Consider the following 19,556-nt stretch of genomic DNA (forward strand, 5'->3'; position numbering starts at 1 on the left):
CATCACCTGGGAGCTTGTTAGAACTGCACAGTGTGGGTCCCCAGCTCGACCTGGTTTAAGACAACATATTTCCAATTTTAAGGTGCATATGAATCACCCCCAGATAACTTGATAAAACACAAATTCTGATTCAGTATGTCTGGGAAAGAGCCTGCAACTTTGCATTTCTAACAAGTTATCAGTTAATGTTAATGCTGCTGGCCCATGGATCACATTTTAAGGAGCAAGAATCTAGGTGAGACAGGAGAAGGGCTTGACCTAGGTTAGGGGGCCATGGGATGGAGAGATTCCAGATTCCAGTGTTACTAAGGAAGTGGAATCAACAAGACTAGGTGATTGTTCCTATGTGTTCTGATTTGCAGAGAAATCAAAGATGCCTTCTAGGCATCTGGTTTGGATAAGTAGATGGCAGAGTTTGGGGGATATTTTTTTCTTTTTGCTGATCTATATTTCTGATAAAGAATCTGCATTTACTTGTACACTAAAGAAAGGGGATGCAAAAGAAATCAATGACACTGCAAGGAGCTCAGGTGAGTAAAGGGATGTTTCAAAATATGATAAACGTTTTAACTTTTGGTGAACAAAACACACTATTTTTATATAGTTTCTTGGGTGTGCTTCACACCAACTGTGAGGGGGACTGGAATTGCCACTAACTATTGCATGGCTAGAATCCAACTTTATTACTAAGAAGGCTTAGTAAAATGTGATATTTTTTCTCTTTAATTTCAGAACTAATCATGTTATAATGCTGACCAGGTGTGACATACTGATTTCTCTTTAAAAATGGTTTCCAGGGAGCTGATTATGAAAACTACAGTGAGATAATATGTTTCTTTCAATACTGAACCCAATTAATTTCAGTGACTCATAAATGCTAGGGTGAAAAATTAGAATATTAAAGCTCCATTTGTTTAAGAAAGAAATCGTTTTCCTTCTTCATAATAGACTTCCTATTGTTTTGGACATAAATTTCTCTCCGAAGTTAGGTTAGAGAATCAGTAACACTAATGAAAGTTTCATTCCCCCACTTTATTGAAACAATTTTCACCCAACAGATGACAGGCTGCAGCTTGAGGAAGAGCTGATCACCTTTTAACTGAAGGTGATGATTATGACTAATACTTATTAAGCCCTTTCATGCAACATACATCTTGCTGAATTTCTCACAAAACTCTAAGGTAGGCACTTTTAATCCCCATTATACAGATGAGGAAGATAAGGCTTGTGAGGGTCAGTGACTCGCCAAGTTCTCCCTCAAGGGCAAATGAGTGACAGAAAAGGCATCCCAATCCAGGTCTGATTGCTTGCAGGTCATCACCCTTAAAAATCTACTACTGAATTCTACCAATGTTAAGCGTGAGACCATAAGGTACAACCTCCAATACTTACACATGAGAAAAACAAAGTTCAGATGATTCCTGGGCCAGTGTGGTTTCTGATGCACTGTACTGCCTCTTACCGAAACTGGCCCAAATCTATAAAGTTGGTGAAATTGATCTAATTTGTAATATATATAGATGGTTCCTTGTTGGAATGAATTTGGGTGCCCTGGGAAGACTGTTTTATTAAGATATCCTTTTCACCATTAGATAGTTTCTAAAGTTCTACCATTAAATATTAATTCCTCTAACTTAGGCCATTCATATCTCTTTGTTAAAATGCAGTTGCTCAAGCATTTCCATGTGGATATAAGCAACCTTTTCTGAAAACAGGTTTTAATTGGAGAGAGGGAATGAGGCCAGAGAACAGAAGCAGGTTGAGATGAGTCTTAGGGCAAGAGGAAGAGGAAAAAGGTAAAACAAAAAAGCGGGGGTGGGGGCAGGGTGGAATCTAAGGACCTCAATGATAAATCATCTCTTTAACTACTTTGCTGAAGAACTGATTTAGACTAAGGGAGACTCTTAGGGTTAATGACAAACTTTTGTTTTAAATAGAGTAAAAGATGACATCAAGTAGGCCTGATTTTTCTCCTTCAGATCATCTACAAATACAATATAGATTTGGAGAACAGCTACAAACAGCTTGGAGAATAAGCCCTGAATCTGTCACCTCCTTGTTCTGTGACCTCAAGCAAGTCACCTTTCCCCCACTGAGCCTTAGCTTTTAACATAAACTGCTATCAGATGGGCAAGACAGGAAGAGCCAGAACTAAGAATCGACTTGGTTGCTGGGCAGATGATATTTTCGAAATGCTCTGAGTCTTTTCTAACATTAAATCCTCCTAGAGCTTATCCATGCTGGACATGCTTCAAACCAGTTGACATTAAATGTCCTCCCAGAGACATCTCAACCTTCAGTGGCTTCTCTGATTCATATCTTCTCTTGATAGTCATTACAGGATGGTCATTAGTGAACAGCCTCAGTTGTCCTTCTTAGCATTCTTGTTTGGCAAGAGAGGTCTCTGCCACACTCCTTCTCCTTAAAGGGTCCTTTCCCACTTCTGGATGAAGCAGAAGGAGAAAGAAACAGTTTACATAATGGTGTGATTGCACCGATGCCTCAAACTCATTTTTTCTCCAATTACCACATTTTCTGACAGCTAGCTTAGAAGTTGTTAACCATTTTTTTTCAGCCAGAGAGCTTTCATTTATAGATCCAAGCTTATCAGAGGATAACTTTAAAGAACACATTTAAACAGAACTTCAGGTTTTAAAACAGAGATAAACGAGTGCTTTTTCACTGATGACATAGATTGGGAAGAGGGCAATTCCTCCTCTGTGAAAACTAGTAAAAGAGGTTAATGTTTGGGAATTTCCCCAATTAATCCTATGGATGAAATCCTTCTTAAAGCAACTTACTTAGCTCGTGGCTGGGCTTGGGAAGCAGCAACAGACCTATTTACTCAGGCGATCACAGAGAAAAACCTGAGAAAACGGGAAGGGCCCTGACCACTAGCAGGCATTTGTGTGGTTGGTAAAACCTAGGGTTTGACACATCCCTCAAACTTTGGAGAGAGCCCCTTGTCATTTTATGACCATGATGGGCTGGAAGAATAAGTTGATTAAAATAAAAACTAGAAAAATGCAGTCTTCTGCTATGAGAAGAAAATGGGTTTAAGAGTCAAAAACACCCGGGCAGGTGCATATATCAAATGCTTTCTTCCTGGGCCTGAGAAACTGAAACATAGGAGTTAGGTGCATCTTAAAGGGATCACAGAATCCATCATTTCAGACCTGCTGTGTGTGAATAAGCTAGGAAAGGTGATGCAGCAAAGGCAGGACTGGGGAGAAATGTCAACTTGGAGTCAATGGGACCTTCAGGGACCTGTGTCCTATAGAGTCAGAAATAGGAATCTGAATTTCTAAAGTGGAATTCAGGCTTGAGAAGTTCATCCACCCAGCATGGATGAACATATAGAAATGGTCAGTAATAAAGGGAACATGTAAAAAGAAAGAAAGAAAGGAAGGAAGAAAGAAAGAAAGAGAGAGAAAGGAAAGGAAAGAAAAGAAAAGAAAAGAAAAGAAAAGAAAAGAAAACACCTGGGTTAGATTTCTTGCTTTGCTACTAACTAGCTAAATGGCCTTAAGCAAGACTCTATGCTTCTCTGAGCTTCAGAATCCCCATGTGTCTGGTGGGATTGCATACAGGGAGAATGGATAAGAAGAATGTAAAGGAAATGCTGAACACAGGGCCGGGTGCAGAACAAGTCCTCAATACGTTGGTATGAGAGTGGCTTAGAAGACCATTTCCTGGCATCTACCCCCATCTCATTCCTGATGGACTTGGCCTCTCCCATCCAATGTTGTCATTTTGCTCTGGCCATACCTGAGCTCACTTCTGAGACTGCACAGCAGAGAGATGGAGAAAGGGGTGGCAGGTGCAGTGTCACCTGAGAGTGTTACACAGATCTTAAATGGCTCCCCATTGCCTCAGAAGCACCCTGGCTGTGGAATTAGCCAGGCCCAGACTTGAATCCCAGTTCTGTCCCAACCTTCTTGTTTGACTTTGGTGAAGCCATTCCCCTAGCTGAGCATCTGCATTTTCTAGCTGTAGAAAAGGGACTATAATAGTGCCTATTTCATACGATCGTTGAAGGATTAAATGAGATAATGCATGGGAAGTTTTCAGGACAGGACCTGGTATACATCAAGCACATGATTAATGTTTGCTATTGTTGATACTATTTATTATTCTTTTATCATTATTTATCACCACGTGGTTCCAACTTGTTTGTTGCCTTGCCTCCCTCCATCTGTCTTCACATACCACCATGCATCAGCTACTTTGAAATACTATTCTTAAAAGGTATTGAGCACCTACTATGTTCCAGGGCCTTTGCTAAGTATTGGATACTCACTAATGAATAAGACTCAGTTTATATGACACAGGAGCTTATGGTCTAGACAAATTCTCTTTGCTGTTTCTAAAACTTCCTCATACTTTTATGCCATCATATCTTTGTGGATGCTTTCTCCTGCTTAGAAAGGCATTTTTGCCTTCTCTCATTGCTGTAGTCATATTTATTACTTATAGTCCAGCTTGGTAGTAAAATATTTTCTGATCCCTCAAGGAAGAATTAAATACTCCTTGCTCTTCAATTCCATAGCATCTTCTATAAAATTTTGTTATGGCACTTACTGTATTGGGGTTTTAATTTTTAATTTTTCTTCTTTTTCTTTTTTCTTTTTTGGAGGCAGGTTCTCACTCTGTCACCCATGCTGGAGTGCAGTGGTGCGATCATGACTCACTGCAGCATCAACCTCCTGGGCTCAAGGGATCCTCCCATCTCAGCCTCCTGAGTAGCTGGAATCACAGACCTGCACCACTACACCCGGCTAATTTTTTTTTTTTTAATTTAATTTTGCAGAGATGGGGTCTCACTATGTTGCTCAGGCTGGAAAGCTAGAAAGCTTCTAGTAGTGGAAACAGACATATAAAAATAGTCTGGGAGCCCATCGAGGGCAGATACTCGATCTCATTTATCCAATAACTATTTATTGAGACTTATGTGCTAGGTGCCACTATACATGCTGGAGATATGAGAGATACAATACATGGTTCCGACTCTTAAATAATTCAAAGTTTAATAAAGAAGCAGCCATTTATCTATCACGTTCAATTTAAATTGACAATTGGGTTTTGTTTTTGTTTTTGTTTTTGTTTTGAGTTGGAGTCTCACTCTGTCACCAGGCTGGAGTGCAGTGGCACAATCATAGCTCACTGCAGCTTCAAACTCCTGGGCTTAAGCAATCTTCCAGCCTCAGCCTCCCAAGTAGCCGGGACCACAGGTATGCACCACCGTGCCCAGCTAATTTTTAAATATTTTGGAGAGGCGGGGGTCTTGCTTTGTTGTTCAGGCTGGTCTCAAACTCCTAACTTCAAGTGATCCTTCCACCTCAGCCTCCCAAAGTGTTAGGGTTATAGGCATGGGCCACTGTGCCTGGCCTCAGTTGACAATTGTTGTAGGGAACACCTACATCAGTCTCATTTGTCTGTGTATTCCTAGTACCTAGGTCCTGTTAGTTGACATGATTTGAATTCCCTAACCAAAAATATTTCCCCTAATGGCTGGTCACAATGCTAAAATTTCGCAATTCAAATTTGTTTCCTTTAGGTCTATATTTATCAGGATTCTTTTGATGGCAAATGACAGAGACCCAACTTTAATTAGTGTAAGCAAAAAGAGGAATTTATTGGCTCAGCAAGGAAAGTATGAACAGCTAAACAATGCAACAGGCAGGCAAAACTGGATTTCAGGAAGAAGTGGTATTCAGGGCTTGGTGCCAGGATTCTCTTTCTATCCTTTTGCTCAGTATGTTGATGTCATTCTTTTTTTTTTTTTTTTTTTTGAGACGGAGTCTCGCTCTCACCCAGGCTGGAGTGCAGTGGCGCGATCTCGGCTCGCTGCAAGCTCCGCCTCCCGGCTTCACGCTATTCTCCTGCCTCAGCCTCTCCGAGTAGCTGGGACTACAGGCGCCCACCACCACGCCCGGCTAATTTTTTGTATTTTTAGTAGAGACGGGGTTTCACCGTGGTCTCGATCTCCTGACCTCGTGATCCGCCCGCCTCTTGTGGCAGGCTAGCGTTCTCTCTGCATGGTGGTGTTGGAGGCTATGTAAATGCATCACTCAGGTCTCCTTGAGGTGGCCATGAGAATGTGCCTGAGGGAACTGCAGCTACCGAGAGTTTCATGGACCTCCCTCCCCAGCTGCTGAAATTCATTGCCTGTTTTTGTGCTGAGATGATGCGTTCCATGTGCTGCTCCCAGCCAGTGACTGTGTGTGTCAGAAAGAGGAAGGCAGGCCCATTCCTGGAAGACCCGGAACCCCCTCAAGACCGATTTTGACTTGAGGACTTCCCAGCAACATTGTCGGGCCTTCCTTGGACCGCATGGTAGTTCAGGGTGCTCCTTCTCACTCTCTTTCCCTGGAGTTTAACTTGCACTGCAGTCCAACGGTTCTCCCATCCTTCCCTGCGTCCCTTCCCCATTTCCTCTCCACCTAATAGCATCCTTGCACACTGAATTCTGTCTTGGTGTCTGCTTCTTGGATAACTGGATCACTAGACTCCTTTAAGAGAGCCTCTGTGGGGAGCAGAGTGGGCTGAAAGGCCTAGTTGTACCCCTCTGGATGCAGAATAGCATTTTGCCGAGGACACATTTCCCTCACACTGTTTCTGGCCAATGACTGAACATGTTGTGGGTCTGTTGCTGGTCTAGTTCTCTAATGTGCATTTTTTTTTTTTAACGATGGGTCTTGCTATGTTGCTCAGGCTAGTCTTGAACTCCTGGGCTCAAGTGATCCTCCTGTCTCAGCCTCCCAAGTAGCTGGGACCACAGGGACACACCACCAAGCCTGACTCATTGGGCAACTTTGGCTTAGCAATTCTCCAAGACCTGGCCAAAACTTTCTTAAAACTGTGCTGTAGTCTGAGGCTCTTCCTAACCAATCTTCCTTCCTTCCCCCTCGCATTTCAGGTGTCAGAGCGGCATCACAGTCTGAGGCTCTCTCTCCTTGCCTTCCGTTTGCTTCTTCCCCTTTACCCTTTAAAGGTGTTTCCCTAAGAAATCTCTCCTATGTCTAATACCACCTTGGCACCTGCTCCTCTGAAGACCTGAACTAGCTGGGCACAGTGGCTCACGTCTGTAATCCTAACACTTTGGGAGGCTGAAGCAGGAGGATTGCTTGAGCCCAGGAGTTTAAAACCAGTCTGGGCAATATAGTAAGATCCCATCTCTACAAAAAATAAAAAAATAGCTAGGCGTGGTTGCACACATCTGTGGTCCCAGCTACTCGAAAGGCTGAGGCATTGGGATCCCTTGAGCCTGGGAGGTTAAGGCTATAGTGAGCCATGATCGTGCCACTGCACTACAGTCTGAGTGACAGAGCAAGACCTTGTCTCAAAACAAGTAAGAAATTAATAAAATGAAAATTAAAAAAGAAAGAGTCGTGACCCAGCTGAGATGGAGGCAAAGGAAACCAAATAATAAAACAAAGACCTGAACAGACACAGGTAGTAAAAAGGGTTGTGAATAAGCCTTGTGTTTTTACCTTATAGGTCCCCTAACCATAACAACTAGTTATTATTGTCTATTTCAGTTTTTTGTTTTTTTTTAAAAAAAACAAAACACTCTCAAGGAAAGACTCACTGGGTTGGGCTGGGTCAGGTGAACCAACTAACTGTTATCAAGACAGTGAGTCATATCAAAACATGGCAGCCAGCCCGGCACCGTTGCTCACGCCTGTAATCCCAGCACTTTGGGAGGCCGAGGTGGGAGGATCACTTGAACCCAGGAGTTTGAAACTGGGCTGAGTAACACAGACTCTGTCTCTACAAAAAAATACAAAAATTAGCTGGGCATGGTGGTGCCTGCCTGTAGTCCCAGCTACTCAGGAGGGTGAGATGGGAGGATCAGTTGAACCCAGGATTTTGAGTATGCAATGAGCTGAGATCACACCACTGCACTTAGCCCTGGGTGACAGAGTGAGACTCTGTCTTAAAAAACAAAAGACAGAAACAAAACAAAACAAAACAAAAAACACAGCAGCCATGTGGATAGAGTATAAGAGAAACTACCCAAGAAAAGATTGGGGAAGGGGATGCTAGACAATACAATAAAAAATTTCCACAAGGTCTTGCAGGCATTGCTGGTTCTCAGAACTTGGAAAATCCATAACCTTATGAGGATGGGGGGAATCATTCTTAAACCCTCTCAGCTGGTGTCTTAAGGGTACTGGTGATTGTCAACTCAGAGCAAAGCATTGTAAGTAGTGCCAGGTGGGACAGAAGCATCAACTGTGGATTAGGGGCCCTGAAATGAGAATGGGAAAGCAGTAGAGGCAAACTTGTATCTTCTTCACAATTCTGTTGGGGACAAACCTTATCTGAGTCCTTCTTAACAGGGAGCAAAGATAAAGTGCCTAACCTCTACAATGGTTATGCAAATCAAAAATTACTCAGGAGTCCTGAGATCCAAATGTCAAGAGGAAAGACAAGATACAAAAATTTAGAAGGGGGCAGAGGTAGGGATCAAAGTCAGGGAATGGAGTCAGGAGTTCGGACCAGAGAGATAGGATCGATTGGGATAGGCTAGGATCAGATAGCAGCGGCAATCCACTGGCCTTGAGGGATCTCCCAGGGTATCAGCTACCATTTATAATTGGCTTTCAAGGTCTGGCAGGAATTTGATGAGTGGGTGGAATGGCCTTGTTGACAGGACTACGGGTGGAACAGCCATGGCAGAGTGCAACATGCACACACTGAACTCTTACTGCAAGCTGAATTGAGCCACAATTATAGATTAGTATATTTGGAACATTAATGGAATTTTCCAAGAGAAGTCAGGGCGGGAGAGCCCTGTGCAAGTCAACAAAAATCTGTTAATTCTTCGGTAGCAGAGGCTTTGGGAAATAAAGAGAATGACTGCAAAAGAGGATTTAAAGTGTCTATTTCTTACGGATCTTCTGAGCTAAAGGAGGTGGCTTTGTCACTGCCAGACAGAAGGTGCAGATGTAGCCTCACAGTCAAGCTGGGGAAGTCAGAGGTCGAGGACTCTGTATCTATCCTGCATAGCCACTAAGCTACCATGCCCACTCTCTTCTGAGCACATTCAAGGTGCCCTTCATGTGCTTACTATATGCCAAAATGCTGCTAAGCACTTTTCATGCATCACTTCTTTTGACCTCAGAAATCCCTATGAAGTCATTACAATGATTATTCCCATTTCACAGATAAGTACATTGACGATCACAGAAGTGAAAGCAATTACCAAGGTCACACAGCTAGCACAAAGTGGATCTGAAACTTGAACCCAAAGCCTGTGTGAATGATTACCCCATTGACATGCTCCCTTAACCTGCTTTTAACTCTTTCATCTCCCTCAGTTACCATCTTTTATTACTTGCTTTTCCACATATGCCCTAGATGCCCACAGCTGTCATTTCAGATAGTACCCTGAATTTTACTATTATCAAAAATCAGTTTTGTTTGTTCTTTTTTTATCGAGCTTGTGTGTGTGTGTGTGTGTGTGTGTGTGTGTGTGTTTTAAACTGGTAGTATAGGCAAATGGTACAAAATTTAGAAATACGAAAGAGCATATGGAAATTTCCCTTAGTCATCCAGTTCTCTTATTATGTGTGATTTAGAAGCCGTTTGTATTTCTTTTCTTTCATGTCCATTATCTATTTTGCTATAACATTGTTGGTATTAAGTTTAGCCTAAAGCTGCCTTCTTACATATTCTAAGTGTGGCCTAAAGTTTCTCCATACATAGGGAACTGTAACCTAACGTGATGTGTAAACACACTGGAACCTACTCTTGGAACAAGTAGCCCAGTCTCAGCCAATCAAAGCGGCCGAGCTTCAGCCAATCACAGGCAGCCAAATGTTCAAACCGACTTCAAATAAGGCAAACGCCCAGCTGTAACCAATACAGCTGTTTCTGTACCTCGCTTCTCTTTGTTTGTACTAATTCACGTTCCTTTTTCTGTTCCTAAGTATTATCTGACCAGTGGCATCCCGGGAGTCACTCTGAACCTATTCTGGTTCTACGTGCTACCCAATTTGCCAATCATTCTTTGTTCAATTAAACTCTGTTTAATTTGTCTAACTTTAATTTGTTAACCTTTCATTTAACTCTGCTAAAGTTAACTTGTCTTTCATTTTGTTTTCTTTTAACATTGTTTTTCCTTTTTATCGAAATGTAGATGCTTTTAATATATCAAGGATATATTTTAAAATATATCACTTGTCCTATGCCTATGGTATGGATTGCAAGTATTTTTCCCATTTTGTCTTTTGCCTTTTGGATTTGTGAAGGTGTTTTCCATGGAGAAACATGGTAGTCAAATTGATAAATTTTTAAATTTCATGACTTCTGTGATATGTCATTCTTAGACAGCTATTCTTTATTCCGAGATTATAAAACAAAATTCCTCTATTTTCCTCTATTATTTTCCTCCATTATTTTCGGGTCCATCTGGAATTTTTTTTAATGTAATGTGTGAGATATGGACCTAACAAGTTTTTCCCAAGGTAACTATCAATTATTCCAACGTTTATTGAATAATTTTGTTCCCCACTGATTTGAAATGCCACATTTATTCTATAATAGATTTCTGGATACATTTAGTTTTATTTCTGAGCTTTTCACTTATTGATCTGTTTCTTGATGCACAAATACACTTTAAATTACTGCAGCTTAATACCAGTTTTAATACTGGTGGAGCCAGTTCCTCTCTTTCTACTGTTCCTTTTCAGATTCTCCTTGGTATTTCTAGTTGTTTATTTTTCTGTATGGATTTCAGAGTCAGTTTGTCTAGTTTTCCCCAACGCTTGCCCCCCCAAAAAATCTGTTGTTTTTTTCTATTTAAATTGCATTACATTTCCAGATTAATTTAGGGAGAAATAACATCTTTATGATGTTGTCTTCCTATCCAAGGACATGATATGCCTTTTTTTGTTCATTTTCCTTGGTGTCCTTTAGTAATGTTAATTTTTCCCAAAAGAATTTGCACACATCTTGTTAAGTTTGTTGATGGATAATTCATCTTTTAAAATTGCTATTATAAATAATATTTTTGTCTCCCTCATATTTCCTAATTGGATGTTGTTTTGGCAACAAATTTACGGTCTTCATTCTGGCTGTGTTGCCTCGGGCTATCTTGGGAAACTTCACATCTGATTTGACTTGGGTTTCAGTTCCTGTCCCCAGCTTGCATGAAAAGACCAGACCCTTTGAGACAGAGATGCCCTGTCCATTATACCAGGGCACCTCTAAGATGGTGCCATGGATACTAAGACAGGTTGCTGATGCTATGTATATTATAAACAACTACAAATCTGTACGCATCTAATGCCTTTTCATCCACTGCGAGATGTCCATAGCAGGACAGAAGATGGCATATTAAATCTTATGTTGCTTCAATCTGAGACTCTTTGGATAGACTTATCTTTGATGTCCTGACAATTGATCACCTTGAGGAAATTCAGGTAGCATTCAGTATTATGCTTTCTAAAGATGTCACACTATTTTCTCCTCAATTCATGAAAGGTAATGAGATATATCAATGTCTTCCCAGAAAAATGGGATCTTGCCCCCCCAAGAAAACCCCTCTAACTGCTTCTACAGCTAGTACTGGGATTAGTTAATGTTTGTTAGCATTCTCAACCATCACTTATATTTAATGAGCACCTGCTATCTATGTGCCACCCTGTGCTGGGGGCTAGGACGCAAAAATGATAAGTCATACTTCCTGCCCTAGAGGAGCTCATGGTCCAGTGAGGCAGACAGAAAGTCACTATAAGGTACTAGGATAGAATTGTGTTCCACATGCTCTGGGAATGCAGAGAAGGGGGCTGTGTAATTTGTTTGGGATTAGAAGTAATGACTTTTGAGCTGGCCCTTAAATGATGGGGGGAAGTTAGCTAGATTAGCAAGAGTAGCAGATGGTACTAATGCCCTGTAACTCTCTAGTTGAGAACTTGATGTGGTGCAGGGATGTGCCCAGCTCTTGCACAGAGCAGCTGCTGGGGGAGTTAATGCTCCTAAGAGCACTTCTTAAGCAATTTTGAATGGGATTTGGTGGATAAATGCCTTAGCTTTCTCATCCCTTGGTGGGCTAGCTCCAAGATGTGTCCTACAATATCTACCAAGGTTCTCAGTGGGATTGGACCCCAATTGCCCAGTGTGGTCACCAGCTCACTAAGGCACCTTTTCCTGGCTTCCTTCCCTTCCCTGTCTCACCTGTCCATGCTCCCAGTGGCATTTTCTGGGATCGCCTCTTAAGTAAACAATAGGCATATATCTGAGATATTGTGGGTTCTGTTCCAGACTACAGCAATAAAGCGAGTCACATGAATATTTTGGTTTCCCAGTGTATATAAAAGTTATGTTTACATTATACTGTAGTCTATTAAGGTGCAATAGAATTATGTCTAAAAATGTATATAATTTTAAAATATTGCCAAAAAATGTTAATGATTATCTGAGCCTTCAGCAAGTTGTAATCTTTTTGGGGTGGAGGGTCTTGCCTCCATATTGATGGCTGCTGACTAATCAAGAATGGTGGTTCCTGAAGGTTGAGGTGGCTGTGGCAATTACTAAAAATAAGGCAACAATGACGTTTGGCACATCAATTGACTCTTCTTTCACAAAAGATTTCTCTGTAGCATGTGATGCTGTTTGATGGCATTTTACCCACAGTAGAACTTCCTTCAAAATTGGAAACAATCTTCTCAAACTCTGCTGCTGCTTTATCAACTAAGTTTATGTAATATTCTAAATCCTTTGTGGTAATTTCAACAATGTTCACAGCTTTTTCACCAGTAGATTCCATTTCAAGAAACCACTCTCTTTGCTCATCTGTAAAAAGCAACTCCCCATCCATTCAAGTTTGATCACGAGATTGCAGCAATTCACTCGCATCTTCAGGCTCTACTTCTAATTCTAGCTCTCTTGCTATTCCCACCACATCTGCAGTTACTTCCTCCACTGAAGCCTTGAATCCCTCAAAGTCATCCATGAAGACTGGAATCAACTTCTTCCAAACTCCTGTTAATGTTGACATTTTGACCTCCCATTGATCATAAATGTTTTTAATGGCATCCAGAATGATGAATGCTTTCCAGAAGGTGTTCAATTTACTTTGCCCAGGTCCATCAGAGTAGTCACTATCTATGGCAGATATAGTCTTACAAAAGGTATTTCTTAAATAATAAGACTTGAAAGTCAAAATTACTCCTTGATCCATGGACTGCAGAATGGATATTGTGTTAACAGGTATGAAAACAACATTAATCTCCTTGTACATCTCCATCATAGCTCTTGTGTGGCCAGGTGCATTGTCAATGAGCAGTAGTATTTTGAAAGAAATAATATTTTTATTTTTCTGAGTGGTAGGTCTCAACAGTGGGCTTAAAATATTCAGCACCTCATGCTGTAAACAAATGTGCTATCATCCAGGCTTTGTTGTTCCATTTGTAGAGCACAGACAGAGAGTATATTTAGCATAATTATTAAGGGCCCTGGGATTTTTGGAATAGTCAGTGAACATTGGCTTTAACTTAACGTCACCAGCTGCATTTGTCCTGGACACAAGAGTCAACCTGTCCTTTGAAACTTTGGAGCCAGGCGTGGACTTCTGTCTAACTATGAAAGTGCTAGATGGCATCTTCTTCCAGTAGAATGCTGTTTTGTCTACATTAAAGATCTTGTATTTAGTGTGGCCACTTCTATCAGTTATCTTAGCTGGAGCATTAGATAACTTGCTGTAGCTTCTACATCAAAATTTGCCACTTCACTTTACACTTATATCCTGGAGTTGGCTTCTTTCCTTAAATCTCATGAACTAACCTCTGCTAGCTTCCAACTTATCTTCTGCTGCTTCCTCACCTCTCTCAGCCTTCACAGAATTGAAGATAGGATTTTACTCTGAACTAGGCTTTGGCTTAAGGAAATGTTGTGGCTGGTTTGATCTTCTATCCAGATCACCTAAACTTCCTTCATATCAGCACTTTGGGGTGAGTAACACAGATAAGAAAGCTGTCTCACTTTCTTATCATTCTTGTGTTCATGGGAGTAGCACTTTAATTTCCTTCTAGAACTTTTCCTTTGCATTAATAACTTGGCTGTTTGGCACAAGAAGTCTAGCTTTTGACATGTCTCAGCTTTTGACACACCATCCTCACTAAACCTAATCATTTCTAGCTTTTGATTTAAAGTGAGAGATTTATGCTCCTTCTTTCGCTTCAACACTTAGAGACCACCGTAGGGTTATTTAGCAGCCTAATTTCAATATTACTGTGTCTCAGGGAATAGAGAGGCCTGAGGAGAGGGAGAGAGATGGGCTAAGAAGGAGTGGTTACTGGAGCAGTCAGAAGACACACAACGTTTATCAATTAAATTCATCATCTTATATGGGTGCGGTTTGTGGTACCCCAAAACAACTGCAATATTAACATCAAAGATCATTGATGGGGGCACATGTTCTCAGGACCTCCTGAACTGTGTAATGTATAAAAAAAAGATCACTGATCACGGATCACCATAACAGATATAATAACAATGAAAAATTTGAAATATTGTGAGAATTACCAAAATGTGACACAGAGACATGAAGTGAGCACATGCTGTTGGAAAAATGGCACCAATAGATTTGGTCAACACAGGGTTGCCATAAAACCTTCAATTCATAAAAAATGTGATATCTGCAAAGCACAATACAGTGAAGCACATTAAACAAGTTATGTCTGTGTTTGCACTCAAATCCTGGTCTCAGTCTGCTTCTGGGAAACTGAATCTGGCACAGCAGGGCATTGACAGAGTGCATGCCAGGAAGAGGGAACAGCATCTGCGAAGGCACAGACGTCTGACAGAGGATGCCTTGTTTGGGGGATAGAAATAAGTTGAGTATGGCTGAAGAGCAGTTCAAGGAAGGCCAGGGGATGAACTAGAAAGGTAGTATGGAGAATCATGAATGCCTTGCTAAGAAGTGGCATTATTCTCTGTGGAGGTTGGTGGGATTAGAATGGACTTTTTAAGAAGTCCCTCACATGGTTCAGTAGTGGCAGGAGTACTGTCTGGAGAGCCAGGAGAAAGAAGACCTTCTTTCACCTGCTGCTTTGACCAAGGCTTGGAGCTCCAAGTTCCAGCTCTGTGGAGCTCTGGGGCTCAGGCCCCCACCTTGGTGAGCTACCTGCCTTCCTGCTGCATCTGCAGCTGCCTTGTCACCTGCCAGGCTCAGCTGTTGCTGGGGCTGCAGTTGCAGTTGCTGGAGGTGGGTGGAGCTCGTTCAGCCAACAGACTGTATACACTGCTACCAGCCCTGGGGCTGCACTCTATCCCCATCAGCTGCACAGACGGAATTTTCCTTTCTGCAGCTGTGCCTTACTACTCATCACTTGCCTGTCCCCACACGGGGTGTGGCGCTCATCTGAGGCTTCCTATTCAGGCGGTCATTGATATTCCTGTCTTGTCGGCTCCTGTCATTGGAGAAATTGGGAGGTATTTGCAGAGGAAGATAGGCAAGGACCAGGTGCTTTTCTGTCTGCCTGGATACAGGGAGGTGATATTTTTTTGGAGCAGGTTTTCCTGTGTCTTGTTTTCTTTTCCTTCCTCCTTTTTTTTTTTAACTTTTATTCTTTCTTCTCCTTTTCTTTTCTTTTCTTTCTCTCTTTCTTCCTCCTGCCATACCGTGGACTAGGCAGTCAAGATTCAGGGATGACTCAGAAAAATCTCTGCCCTCAGAAAGCGCCCAGTCTAATGGGGGAAATGGAACATGACCCAACAGTCACAACATTGCAGGCTGAGTACTATGATTGAGTTATTTATGTTGAATGAAGAAAGAAAAAAATGAATGAATGTCAGGGCGCAGAGGAGGGAGGCAGTCAGTAGGGCTTCCCAGAGGTAATGGTGTCTGAGCTGCATTTGGGAGGATGGGTTAAAATCATGAGCACCTGCTAATTGTCAGGCACCATGCTAGGCCCTTTGAGCTCAAATCCTCATGACAACATTGTGAAGTGGATAGCCCTGTTTTACAGAGGAGGAAAAAAAACCTTAGGGAAATGAGATGAATTGCCTGAGATTATTAAGCTGTGGGTGACACAATCAGGATTCCAAAACAGTTCTGTGGTTGTTCCATTGCACCATGCTGCAAGGCAGGGGAAGGTTACCCCAAGCAGAAGGAAGAGCCTGGGCAAAGGTGTGGAGGTACACTAGTGATGACACAGGCGCTGATTTTCTGGAACCCTTGGCTGCCATGCTCTGTAATCCCCAGGATGTTCCAAGTGCTCACTATGGCCTGTTGGAAAAGCAAGTGGCCAGTGAGTGTTCAACTTTTCCTCTTAAACTTGAGAATTAGAGTTTGAATCTCAGCTCTTCTGTCATTGGCTGTGTGGCCTTGGGGGAGCCTCTTCCCCTTTTTGAGCTTCTGTTTCCTCATTTGTTTAAATGACAGTGTGATCCCTACCTTGTATAAATGATGTAAGAATTCAAGGCAATATATGCATTCATCATTATTATTGATCTGTTCAAGGTGACTTTAGGATTCCCAGGATGGGTTCATGATGGAAGGGTTGGCTGAATCATTAGGCAAGGAGACTTTTAGATAATTGGATGGGGGATGCCTTCTATCTGCCAAGAAATGAGGGTGCTGGCAGACAGCCTACAGCCAGCCTGCTTCAAATGGACCAGATGCTATTTTGGAGATGAAAAAAGACTTTCTCTTGACACTGGCAGTGCAGGGAGAAGATAAAAATCAGGATATAGGAATACTGACTCACTTCTGATGAGAGGGCAGGAACACAGGGCAGGCAAGCCAGTTAGGTATCTCTAGCACTCCTGCATGCTGGCAGATCTTGCAAACATGCACATGAAGGGGAAGGGATGGGGAGAAAGTGCTCATAGGCTCCCTGGCAAAATCCTACTCATTGAGACAACAGTCAAGTGTGAGACCTTGGACTATGACTCTGTTTTCTGAGATTCCTGGAGCTGGCTGTTTTCAAGAGAAGAAATGGGGCCATCTGCTCAAACCTAGCCCTGGTACTAAGGAGCCTTTCTCTGGGGACACCCGTGCAGGAACTCATACAATGTGGTTTCGTGGGGGTGTTGGTGAGGAAAATTCCTTCTCAATGTACAGATACGATAAGGGCAAGGTTAGGATTTGTTCATTTTTATTTTTCAACTTACTAACAAGTTTCCCATCCTTCTCTACTGCAAATTTGGGAAAATGATGCCCACTTCATAGGGCTGTTGCCAGGAAGAGATGAGAGAGCAAATGTGTAGCATGTGTCAGTGCTTAGCACATAGAGGATGCTCAATAAAAGTGGTTATTACCATGATCTTATGCCATCTCACCAGTAAAGAGGAGGGCACCTCTTTCTTTTCTTTTTAAGACAAATCCTCAGATTCCCAGGAGAGATGCTATACCTATGCCTTCACCTATACCTTCACAACAAAATCTTCACATAGAATCTCATAGGTCATCCTAACCTCTTTTTTTTTTTTCTGAGAAGAGGTCTCACTTTGGTCATCCAGGCTGGAGTGCAGTGTCATGATCACAGCTCACTGTAGCCTTGACCTCTCAGGCTCCAGTGATCCTCCCACCTCAGCCTCCTGAGTAGCTGGGACCAACATCTTCATTTTATATGTGAGGAAACAGACTCAAAATAAAATATTCTCCAGAATATTACATATTAGGCTATTAAGTGATAAACCAGCGATTCAGACATATCTGTTTCCAAATCAGAACATGTTTCATTATCTTTCTTTAAAGTAACTGCTCTCATGAATATGTACAAGAAGCATACTGCCAGACTCTGTATTGGGCACTATTTATATATTATCTCATTTGATTTTCTTCAACAACTCTGCAAAGAATGACTAATCTCAATTAACAGATAAATAAACTGAGTCTCATTAAAGAAATTGCATGAGATTGCTAAGTGGCTGAGGCAGGAGATAAACTCACATGGGTCTGACTCTAAAAATCTAATTGGTCCACAGTCTAGGAGTGGCCAGGCAGGACTGAAGGGTCAGGGGCTGCACATTGCCTGTAAACACAGCAGCTCATTCATTGATATCCTGTAAGTATCTCTTCCTACCGCCTAGAAGATACCTCCATTGAACAGAAACTGTACCGGGAGTAGAGGGAAGGGGTTGCCTTCTGCATGGACTTTGTACAGAGCCCCAGCACTGTCTCTGGGGTGGATTGAATACTAAGTGAAAGGGCTGCTCTTTCATTCATCTTTGAAGCCGTTTGAAGATGCTGCTGAAAAACAACCTCTGATGAGTCTTCTGAGTTTCCCAGGCGGGGGAAACTCACTCTGTGCTGCTCACGTGTGCATAACAGAGATGCTCCTCCATCACCATGGCAACAACCAATACACCCGCATCCCGCAAGAGGCCAGAGCTTCTCTGTGGGGAGCTGTGGTCCTAGCTGGGTGGGAGTAGGAGTGGGGTATACTGCGGGGGAGGGGTGTCTCATCAGCTAGATTCTTTTTGCTAGAGGTTAGCTTGTTTCTTGGGCAGAAATGTGTATACAAGGTCCTTGCTATATCAATCCTCTGATGACCGCAGGACTCTGGGCAGAGGGAGATGGCTGGAACGCTTACAAGGAGGGCATCTTATTTCTCCTACAGCTTCTGATAAATGCATTGATTAGGCAAGCTGATGATGAATGGCAACTTTCTTAGGGGTCCATCGGTACATCCTAATACAAAATCTCATGGGTTTTGCAGGTGGCCAGACCTGCCTTTTAGCTCTGCAACGTTTTAGTTCTAGATCTTATGTTAGTTCGTGTAACGTCTCTGAGCCTATACTGCTTCACTGGTAAAAAGGGGATATTTAACATCTCCCTCGTGGGGGATTAAATCAGATAGCACATGGGCAGTTTCTGGCATGTGGTCAGCATCTAATCAGTTGCAGTTCTGTGTCTCAACAATGTCGGAAAAATAGTGACTTGGCAAGGGGACCATTTCTGACCCCCTTAAGTCAGGGTAGACTTGGAATTAGAATTCACATCACCCATGATTCTCTTGGGCACCCCTGTTTCTCTCTCTCTCTCTCTCTCTCTCTCCAAAACCATCTGCCAGTGATCAGTGTTTGTTCCACAGAGGCTGCCCCTGTATTCCCTGGTTCAGCCTGCTGATATCAGGTGCTCGTTTCCCCCTGGGGGGCTCCGCCCAGAGAATCTGGCAACACTAGACCTTGGGGATCACCCAGCTCATCTCCCTCTGCTTCATTTTCCAGGCCAGATAATGGAAACTGGGAGAGAAAAGTAAAGGGCCTTGTTCAAGGTCACCCGGGAAGGTAGAGGCCATTCATTGAAGTGGTTGTTGCATTTATTTTAGCAAGTATGACTAAGCCTGAGAGTCCCTGCAAGAGGGTCAAACTCACGCCTGTCTGAATTCTTTTGGGTGTTTAGTGTTGGGATAAGTGTGTGTGGGGAGAATCCTTTTTTGTATTTTAGTTGTAGTGGTAGTGAGCTCTGTGGTACCCTGGGAGTCAGAAATATTAATAGCTAATATTTGCGCAGGCCTTTACAACTTGCAAAATACACTCATATACTTGATCTTCTTTAGTCCAATAGTCTTTCAAGATAGTTATAATAATTATCA

General features: G+C 42.2%; 1 protein-coding gene across 1 annotated transcript in view; it reads left to right on the plus strand.

Moving 5' to 3' along the window:
- Positions 1–396: 396 nt before the first annotated feature.
- SYN2 (synapsin II) overlaps positions 397–19,556 on the plus strand; it is a 207,590-nt gene continuing 188,430 nt past the window's right edge. Inside the window, exon 1 of the mRNA XM_058437271.1 lies at positions 397–530. The gene's annotated coding sequence lies outside the window, so the exon portion shown is untranslated. The remainder of the gene's footprint in view (positions 531–19,556) is intronic.

Source organism: Hylobates moloch, unplaced genomic scaffold (assembly GCF_009828535.3).
Source record: "Hylobates moloch isolate HMO894 unplaced genomic scaffold, HMol_V3 SCAFFOLD_4, whole genome shotgun sequence".
Lineage (NCBI taxonomy): Eukaryota > Metazoa > Chordata > Mammalia > Primates > Hylobatidae > Hylobates > Hylobates moloch.